The sequence below is a fragment of the Aedes aegypti genome, chromosome 2 (genome assembly GCF_002204515.2).
Source record: "Aedes aegypti strain LVP_AGWG chromosome 2, AaegL5.0 Primary Assembly, whole genome shotgun sequence".
Taxonomy (NCBI): domain Eukaryota; kingdom Metazoa; phylum Arthropoda; class Insecta; order Diptera; family Culicidae; genus Aedes; species Aedes aegypti.
In genome coordinates this window covers 325764322-325775717 of record NC_035108.1, presented here as the reverse complement: position 1 = coordinate 325775717, position 11396 = coordinate 325764322, and positions in this window count along the sequence as shown.

The following is an 11396-nucleotide window of genomic DNA, read 5'->3' as shown; positions in this document are numbered from 1 at the left end:
GTATCATCGTACCTGTCGCACGATATATGTACGAATGCGAAAAATGGCATAAATTTTCCAAAGAAAGCAGTTAATAACTGTGAAAGTGCTCATAAGAACACTATACTGAGAAGCACGCTCTATCCCAGTGAGGACGTTAATGCCAAGAAGAAGAAGAAGCTCATTACGCGTGGATTTTTATGGATAAATTATGAGTGAAATCATGAAAAAAAATACACGTGTTTAGGTGGGATTCGAACGGTTTTTTTTATAATCCTGTGCAAGTTTGTAATCTTATTCAATATTTTGATAGAATCTTAAATGATAGATTTTTTAGCAGTTTTATTTTAAAATACACACTGAAAAGCCTTCTTTAATATTTTCAAAGTAGGATACTCGCAAAAGATTGATGACAATTTTCATAAATTTTGAGTCATGCTCTCACAACATCTTAAGCTGGATTTTGAATAATACTAAGTCGGATTCTGAATATGTTTTTTTTATCTTAGGAATCATTCTCACTGTCCACAAAAAAATTACGATAGATCCTTCAAAATATTCTTGGTGAGATTGTTATATAATTTCGAAAGGGACTTTTGAAATATCCAGCATCAGAATATTTAGCAGCAATTTTTTTCCTAATAAAACAGCCATTCCATGAAAAACCGATCTAGTGGGTCATCCTCATCCGAAATAAGGATACACGTGTTTTTGGATTTTTTTATTAAGGTAATCATTTCCGAATTAGGGTGACCAAAAAAATCGCAATTTGGCAAAATTTTTATTTCTAAAAAAAACTTTCGAACCGTTTGTCAGGTTTTCAATCTTTTTGGATGAAATGAGAGCTGAAGATTTTGACTTTTAAGGAAAAATATATTTTTTTTACAAAAATTGTTTTTTTACATAAAAAAATCAATAATTTCCGTTTTTTTGTGTTTTGAAGGCCTCGGGACGGGGCTATTGCTGTTCTATTTTTTTCTTGAAAGATCAGAAAATTTTACGTTTACTGTCAAATTTTCAGCGATGTATGTTTTTTAGTTTTAGAGATATATTATTTTGAAAATAAAAAAAAAAGTTGGATGGGCATCTAATTCTTCCGAAAGAGGTGCACTTTGCGAAAGAGGACCACGTGATTATTGAGCTGAAATCGAATTCAGGTTAACTTCTGCGTTCATGAGTCCTCTCATGGCGTAGTGGTTAACGCGCCCCAACTAGAGATCGGGGAGTCGTGAGTTCGATTCTCACTGAGAAGACGTGTAACTTTTTCGCAAATCTTCACATCAATTTGTCCATCTAATCCAATTGCAAATTATATGTAATGTTTAGCTTTTCGGTAGTTGTTAAAAAAAAGTCATTTTTCAACGGCACACACTGTAGGTCTCAGCGCATTAGAAGTCGAGCACTCGACACTGAAGAAGTCTGTAAGTCGCAGACGAAATAGGCCTATCTGTCAAAATAAGCAACACATATTAGAGTTTAAAGGTAGTTGCTCGCCTTACAGTGATTTTAGTATTTTATTTTTTTGCAAAAAGTGAAGTGTTAAAGTTCAATTTGTAGTTTTAAACATACTCTAATAATCCCTCCCCTAAATTTAATATAAAAAAGTGTAGCATTAGATTTTTTATTTAAAAAAAAAATATAACTTTCGAACAGCTCAACCGATTTCCAATCTTTTTTCATGGAAATAAAGCTTAGATTTCAACTTTTCAGAATAAAATATAAAACTTAAAATATATATTTTTTTACATTAAAATAAAAGGAAATTTCTAGAAAAAAAAATTGAATTTTTATATTTTTTCATATAATATAATATTTTTATTTTTTTTTTTAGATTTTTCAATTTTGTCAAAAAAGTTGAAATCTTAAGCATTAATTTCATAAAAAAAGATTGGAAATCAATTGAGCTGTTCAAAAGTTATGATATTTTTAAAAATAAAAAATCTAATGCGCTGAGGCCTACAGTGTGTGCCGATGAAAAATGACTGTTTTTTTTTATTTTCAAAAAAAAAAATATATTTCAAAAACTAAGAAACATACATCGTTGAAAATTTGACAGTAAACGTAAAATTTTCTGAACTTTCAAGAAAAAATGAGAACAGCAATAGCCCCTTTGGTCCCGAGGCCTTCAAAACGCGAAATAACGGAAATTATTGATTTTTTTTTTCATGTAAAAAAACATTTTTTTTTTGTGAAATCTTGTATTTTTCATGAAAAGTCAAATTCTTTAGCTTTCATTTCGTCCCAAAAGTTTGAAAATCGGTCGAACGGTTCAAAAGTTATAATTTTATTTAAAATACAAATTTTGCAAAATCGCGATTTTCCTGGTCACCCTATTTCGGAAAAGGTCACCCTAATCATAAAAATCCAAAAACACGTGTATCCTTATTTCGGATAAGGAATAAAATATCAAATTTTCACGGAGTTCGGTGACCCACTAGATCGGTTTTTCATGGAATGGCTGAATAAAAAAAAAAGATTTTGTTCAAGAATTTGATTTATTAACTTTTATCAGAATTCATGCGAACATTTGTGCACTTAAAAAAGTAGCTCGCTACACATAATTGTTCCTGCGATTTGGCCCGCAATTTGTCTTATGAGATTTCATCAATGGATTGCATTTTTCTTCCATGTCCACAGTTGATCAGCAAAAGTAAATTAATTTTATTTTGTATGGATAAAAGCATCTAACATCAAACTTATCGAGTAAAGAAACTGTGGCTAGGCTGATCATAAACAAATCGGATAAAAACGGAACAAATGAAGAACAAAAAACGGAACAATCTTGAAAGACGGAACGTACTTCAATTGTTGTTGTCCTAATCTATTCAACTAAAATCTTAAGTAAACATGGCTGAAGGTTAGTAAATATATTATATGAGACAAGAACACCATAATTTGTTTTTGAATCTGAAGAATCAACACGTTGATTTTGTTATGAAAAACTAACGTGTAATTGAATTATCGATTCAAAAAATTGTTCACATTATTCACGCTAAATCATGCACAGACCCGGAACAAAGTCCAACATCAAAAAGAAAGCAAGCCGAAAACATACCCTGTTTTCAGCATCGAGTTGATGTCAAAATTTGATATCAATTTAACATTATTATATTCGGTATCATATTTTGTTTTCGTTTTGTTATCTTTTAATTTTTTTATGTAACAGTTTAATATAATTATATATTATTACTGTTTCATCTTTAAAAGCTATGATAATATACAATATACTGCATTCTTCTTTTGTTTTGGTATCAAACAAAAATATTAATATCTCAGTAAGTTCTCAATTTGTCCTCAATGATAGCAGAACTGTTTTCAATTTGCTGTTACTGATAGCAAAAATAGTTTTCAATTTGATTTCATGGGAACATATTTCTGCTCTCCGTTTTGATATTTTAACCGTTAAAACGACCAAAATGACAACCAACTAAGTTATCAAAATCCGCGACATTACAACATGAAAATAAGCTTTCACAATGATCTCAAGCTTTGTTTGGGACTTGCTTCTAAGTGTGTTCTTTAAGAGGTCTGAAAGATACAGTTGCAACTAACTGCAACTTTTAAAGATTTTTGAATATTTGCAGCACAGTCCTTAACCAGCACAAGTATAAACATGGGTTTTATGCAATACAAAAAAAAAAACATAAAATCTTCTAATCCTATGTTGTATCGGCTACCAGACTCTACACCAGAGCAAATTTGTATCAAAAATGATACAACATAATATGTGTAGTTCCCAATATTTTATTCAATTTTTATATTGAAAACCAGAAAATATACGATTTTTTAGCATAAAGGCGTAAAAGTAAAAGTGACATGTTTGCAAATAATTGCTTGCGTCTTTATGAGCAATTTAAGTACATTTTACAGGGTTGTTCATGGAAAACAATTAAATTGGTGCTTGAGACAGTTATGCGATTATATTTATATAATATGTCATTTATGTAAATTACAGCTCTTTTAGTTAAGAACAACTTTCCCTTCCATACCGAGGTGTTAAAATGGCTTGATTTTACAGATTTGATTTTTGTCTCGCATCTCCTTGCATTCAACGCACTGTGGAACGTCTCGTACAATGGGGCTCTGCACAAGAATTATTCGCTCTCCTTCGCTCCTTCATGAAATTAGTAAACAACAAGGCCAGTAAAAGTCAAAATGCCATACAAAATCAAAACAGTGCAGAGTCCCATGCAGTTCAAACCGTTGTAAAACAAAAATAACGCGCTAAGCTTTTGGAGCTTTGAAACCAGTACCTATCGCATGAACAGCGCATGAGACATGTCACATATCGGATAGCGCATGAAACAGCACATGTGCAGTCAAGCTCGTGTACACATTGCGACAATGTTGCGATGAGATTTTACTTCGTGCGACACATCGGAATATTGAGAGCATGCGATTTGTCGCACTCATAACAGTTTAGTTGTGTATGCTCTGTTTGTTTCGCTCTCCATAATACAAAGAGAAATGCGACAGCCGATCGCATAGGCCAGGAGAAGTGGATGAACTTGTCATTCATTTTTCTGTCAAATCTCATACAAAATCTACTTTTTCTTTGACAGAAATTCACTCTAGGTGAACCACTTCCCCTGGCCTATTGCTCACGGTCTCATCGGTGCGGTCGTGAGATTTCGGGAAGCCTGAACAAGTCTGATAAATGGAAGCAGCGAGCGAGAGCCCCAACGAGAGAGCGATGATAAAATCCATTTTTCTCGCTTGTTTACCGTTGGGGATAGGTGTTTTTCTTTACTGGCACGATAAACAATCCACGAACTTCCAATAACAACAGTGCCCCCCAGGCTTGGAGCATGTTTGGAGGGGTTTTATCATGCACTACTATCCCCCCAATCTGATCAAACTTGTAGCAGTATACGATAAACAGTCTCTCATAATGTGCAGTATGTTATGATAGTTACAGAGAGCGATACGTGAGAGATTCTCTCAATTTTCTCAGGATTCAATCCCTGCTCAAAACAGTTGCGTAATAGTTATTGCACAACTGATTCCACACTGTAGGATTCAGTGAATGGAAGTATGCCGTTTAATGACAGATTGGCGAGACGAAAAACAGCCTATTACGATGAAAAAATTGCAAAAACTGGTTTTCATGGCTAACTCGATGGTCCTTTGGATCGTAGTTTTTAATTCCATACCTCTCTAACACAATAATGGTCCCTTCAAGATCGAGTTATGGACAGTTGACTGTAATATTAAAGCATATGGTACATAATCTTTGCTCACGTTTTCTCAATGTTCACGTTTTGTTGATGGGACCTTCTCAAATGCTGTGCTAGAAATGTAGAATGACTATCGTAAAGTTTCCTTCAGTCTTCTTTTCCATTAAGCACGCTACGTTAGTTATGGAGGATCCCTAGGTCCGAATTTATCGCGAGAAGTAATGGATAAACCTCCTAATCCAAAGATTCATTACCGCTTCACTGTCATAAAAGGTTCAAGCTTTTCTGGTTGGCTAAAAAAAGATCAAGAATTATTGAATAACTTAGTCACCAAATTGTTTTAAAATTAATCATTTGTGCCCAGATCTTTGTCTTCGAAGATTTTGAAGGATTCATTTAGCGACCTTCGACGGATTAAGATACTTCCTAAACTCCTCCTGGCGAGACACTTAGTTATTCTAAGGATAATGTAGCCAAATTAATGATAGACTCCAAAAGACACTCTTAGCAAGTCCTTGACAGATGTCGGGTATAAACATTCTCATTCTAATTCGTTTATTTGGTAGGCTCAGACGCCGTCAGGCATAACAGAGCCGATGTCATTTGATGTGGCTTACTATAACTATTTGTGGAGTACGGTCGAGATCAGGGATTGAATCCTGAGAAAATTGAAATGTTCTCTCACTTATTGCTCTCTGTAACAATCATGATTTTTAGCACACCATGAGATATTGTTTATAATATAATGCTACAGCTCTGATTAGATCGGGCGATAGTATTGCATCTAAATCAAATGCGAGCGAATTCTGCAATGCCTAATCGAGATTATAGGTTATTGTAAGATATTTGTATTGCTGGCTTTTGGATTTATTGTTTGTCTTTCCGATAAGCTATGGCAAAGTCCTTTTGAGACCGACGATAGGCGTGAATTCCTCAGGTGATTCGCAGTGCATTCTTATCCTAATCATTAAAGTTATTTTTATGGGTTCTTGCTAAGATTTTCGGCGTACGCCTTGAAAAGACCTATTCGAATTTTCAACTGATATCTGGTAGGTACTCTGTAATTTTGGCTCTGCTCTGTACATTATGGCACACTGCATGAAAATTTCACGAGATACATTGATCAAATATCATCTAAATCCAAATTCTGTACATCTTCATTTTATATCTTACGTACATTTAAAGTTTATTAAGTTGGTAATTTCTGCTTTATTTGAATCAGTTGCGATCAAACAGTTTCCACAAACAAGAGTCATAGGCATTTTCGAATGCAACAATAGGAACAATAATAAGTCAAGAAAAAAATCCACACGAGCATAAGACGAAAACCCATGGCTAATAAACATAGAGGTTGTGCTAGTTTTTACTAACCGCCACGTACACAACGGCAAAGTGGATTAACTCGTGGGCGATATATCAGTCAGCAGAAGCCACATCAGTGTACAACACTCGTTCTTCCATACCGTGGAGAAACCATAGCTATACGTAGTCTCGAAAAGCAAAAAAAAAAATGCTCGTCACTTCCGTTGTCGACACATTTGTTCCAATACGACCAACGGAAAAGACGACGAATAGACGAAATCTAATGAACTCACACACACAACACTCTAGAAACATAATCTTGAATCGGTAATCTTTACTTACTAATGTCTACCGCATAGGTCTATATAGTCCAATTAATTATATTTATGATTACATTATCCATTGAATATTCAAGAAAAGTAAGCTATTTACATGCAGATAGAAAAAAAGGAACGAGTTATAATGAATCAATAATTACTTATCCTTCTTCCGAAGAGAATGAACAGAAACCGCATTCAGTATTAATTTAATGTTGTTCCGAGCAGTTCAATGGTAAGTATTGTCATCGTCTAAAAAAGCACATGTAAGCAAAGTATAAAACACAACCTTTCTGTAACTTAAACGTACGTACGAAAATTTAATCAGAACTTAGACTACGTAGGTACATAACAATAGTTTACACACGATACTCCTGTCATGGAAACGTAGAAAAGCTTGTACATTCACTGGATTTTCGTTCCATACGTTAAGGTCGTTCTTAGGTTCTAGATCATTCTCTTTCCCACATGCTCCAACCATATATGTCAAACGACACCCGAAAAGGCCAAATCTATTCCAAACGATATTAGGCATAAAATTACACCAACCGAGCAGATCTAGCTTGAGTAGAGAACCGTCTACATGTCTAGTATTAGAGCAAATTAAGAATCAAATTGATGCTAAATCCGAACAAAAACAGAACAAACACGAAAGAGAATAGGAGAAGTGTAAAATGTGATCCCACCAAAAACTAAGATAACTACATTATGAGAAATGAGAAAGAAACACTTTGATTTAGTAGATAAATGAATAAAAGAGAAATTTTAGATCATGAACATTTAGATAAGTACCAAAAACCAAACCAGTACGGTAAAACAAAATATTTAACGAAAGGAGGTGGCAGTGGAGGTAGCGGACGAAGACCATGTGCGAAATCGAAAACAAACGTGTTAACATTTTTGATATTGATATGCAACCAATACGAAAACTAACAATTCCGAAATCGAGTTTTATAGCTGCTAAGAAAAAAACCCAACTGGTGATGGAGGTTCGCCGCCAGGAGGCTGAATCTACTGAAGTAGCGTATCACAGTATTGTAGAACGAATAATTTGGTAGAAAAGGTAAAATCTATGTTGAAATTACACAGGTATGATTGTATTTAACTTCGATCAGTGAAAAATGTTCATTCGCGTTCTGCGTGTTTTTACGTGTTGTAAACCGATAAAAACCACTTCCAAATGTGGCGTAGCAAATTACAGAATAGTAGAATTACACTATGATTCTTACAGTACAGATACCAATGAGTCGGTTAAATTGATGGTTTAAATGTGTATATGGTTTAAATGTTTAAGCTCTGACATTGATTGTCCGTGTATGTTCCGATAATTATTGTTCGTGGATTATGTATCGTAAAAAAAACGGGAGGAAACTACCAAATAACTAAGCAATAAAATGTAAACTGGGGACAAGTTGATGGCGTTGAATTATATTCGTTTGAATTGTATTTGTGTTTGGAAAATGCTTGGTAAATCTGTCATAACATCAATTGAACATCTGAAATATAAGTTCATTGCACACTGATCAGTTAGATATTTGAATTTATTGTAATAAAAACATAATCATTAATCAGCAAAAACTGGGTCGACGAGGTTACCTATACAGAAAATCCCTCTACCATACACAGTTAAAAATAATGAGGATTACACGTCATGTAAATTTCATTTATGTAATGTAAACATGACGTCATGTAAATTTAAGTTTTAAATCATGTAAAAATGTGTTATATGTCATGTAACCACTCATAATCCTGCTTCATTGCATGACATATAATCGAAGTTTACATGACATATCATGTAAATATCCATGATATTCCACGCTCCAATTATGTGCATTATATGTCTCAGAAATTTTACACGTTTCGTTCGAACTGTGTAGTAAGGTTTTTGAATTAGTGCCACTTAAGTTGTATCATTTTTGCATGAGTTTGCAAAGATTGATTGTTGCTGTTTTTCTATGGTTAAGATCACTCTGAACTATGTTAAACGTAGTTACAATCCAAACTACGAGGAATAAAAATATAGGATTGATTTCTATTGAAAAATGCCTAAGTAAAAAAGCACAGAATACACTGTGTAAGACGCACCATGCGAAACCATATGTGTTATAACACATGTTGAGAAACAGGTATCCATGGGCAGACAGAAAATGTTTCAGGTGGATACTCATCAAGCATGGAGCTTCATCTACGCCAACAGAAACATCAATTTGATTTAAATCAATATATAAGCTTCATATATCATTCTTCGATCGCAAGGATTGATAGATTTATAACCAATATGTGATTCTACAACAATTTTAGGTTCATTTAACAAGCGAAAGTACACAAATTTTATCAATAAGGTTAGGGTGTCGGTGTTACCCCGAACTCCCCTAAATTTCTGGAGGAATACCTGGTGGAATCAATGAAGGCATTACCGATGAAATCTATGAAAGATTTTTTGTAGAGTTCCTATAGAAATTTCTGAACCATTATATAGTAGAATTCCTAGTGAAATTCCTGGTGGAATCCCTGTAGGAATACCTGGTACAATCCGCGTTTGCTGGGAATCGCGGAGCTCTTCGTAGAAGCGCAAGCATTCGTGTTTTTGTTTTGTGCCATCAGAGAGATTTTTTGCATGAAAAGAAAAGACGCGATTTTCGCGTCTCCAGATTGATTCCTTCCTCTGTTAGTCTGTGTGAGTTATGGCTTAGTAGCCCGTCATTCGTTTTGGCCGCCATGTTGATTTTGCAGCTTGCAATTTCAAAGTAATCAAACTTAGTAATCTTAAGTAATGTTGATTCAGGAAAGTAACTCTACTTGCGCTCACATGCAAGAAGTAAGCTGATACTTTTTCAACAATATCAGTGCAAAACCAATTGATTTTCTTCAATTCGCTTTCGTGAGACACATTAGCCACAATCATCGATGCCCAGTACGAATTTCAATGACGGCCTACTTCGCCTTAAGTAAAGCTGAAAAAGGATTGCGGCTGCGCAGTCAAGGATGATGGATCAAGTGGTGAGCTCGTTTCATGCTTTTATTTCAAATCTGTAAAATATGTATGACTGCACGTTTAACAGTTACAACGGTGGGACGTATATTTGATTTTTCAACAAACTTTGAACGGTTCGTCGCTTCTAGTGTCGACAAGAGCATCCCACGCCTGAAGATGGCCATTGAATTATCACCGACATGGCGCTGTGGAACCGTGGAATGTTTATGTTATGAGGAACGGGGGAATGCCGATCATTTTGGACGGCTGAGGCAAGACAAAGAATTTCTCATCAGAAAACACTCCTGACTAGAGTTTCTGTGCACGTGCTGTAGCCTTAGGTGCAGGAGCCTCATTGCTTATAAGCGCACGGGAGCGCTGTACATTGTGAGACCTTTTTTGGCGCGCCTCATTTTTCTTGAGATGTGTCTCAATGCGGTCTCATGCGCTCCATCACATGTGCTGTTTAAAAGTCAACGCAATAATTGAAGTGATGACAAAATTTTCCAACGAGGATCGTAATTGTAACTCTCGGATCGCGAGTCTTCGACCTTATCATATAGACCATCTAGACACCTGCATAATGAAACGAAAATAGTTGTTAAGACTTTTCGTTACTAAGCAGTTATTTCTCAACTTGGATACCGATAGCGAGCCGTAGCGCCGAGCAGCGCATGAGACGAGTCTCCCCGGATGCACATCACCTAGCGTGCGCTTTCAGAACTTTCGTGAGCCTCCTGCTAGCGCAGCACAATGCGATTCCAATGAGCTGAGAGACTCATTAGTACATTTATGTACTCCTGAGAAATATGTAACCCTACTCCTGACCTGCGTGCCGCAAAAGTATCAGTTTCGCTCTGTCCAGCCTCTTTTTCGTTGTAGCCTTCGTTACTTCGTGAACCTTGCGTTTCTTGTACGGTTTGTATCCCAGGTCCTTCGTCATGATGGTGTGAGCAGTCCCAATCGACACATCCAGGTCAGCAGTGGTCTTCCGGATAGAGCAGTTCATGCGAACTTGACCCTTCACGGCAGACAATTAATCGTTCCATAAAAAAATATAAAATTTCCATAAAAAATGCAAAATTTGCCAGTTAAGAATCAAGAGTAAAATCAACAGAAAAGTTAAAAATTTCCATAAAAAAATAAAGAAGTGCATAGAAAAAACAAAATTTTCCATAAAAAAAAAATTTTGAGCAATAAATAGATTCAAAAGTGCAGTAGAATCGACAATAATCTCACTAAAAAATATCGAATTTTACATTTAAAAACCACAAAATGTCCCTATTTTCTTCACAAAAAGCAAGAAATAATTATAAATTTTCCACAAAAAAAGCCAAAATTTGCAATAAATAAATAATAATTCGCCCACAATAAATCAAAAATTTCCATTCAAAAAATCAAAAAGAGCAATAGCAGTAAATGCAAAGTTGCAATAAACAAACCCAACTGAGCAATTCAAAATGACAATCAATACATGAAAATGTTATAGAAAATTCCAATATTTAAGTAAAACTTTCCATAAAAATAACGTAATTTTCCAATAATGAGTAATAATGTGTGTAATGGATTTCATAAATTTTCAGTCAAACTGAAGCATTAGGGGTATTCACTTAAAGTAGCGTAAATTGAGATATTGGCGATGAAACG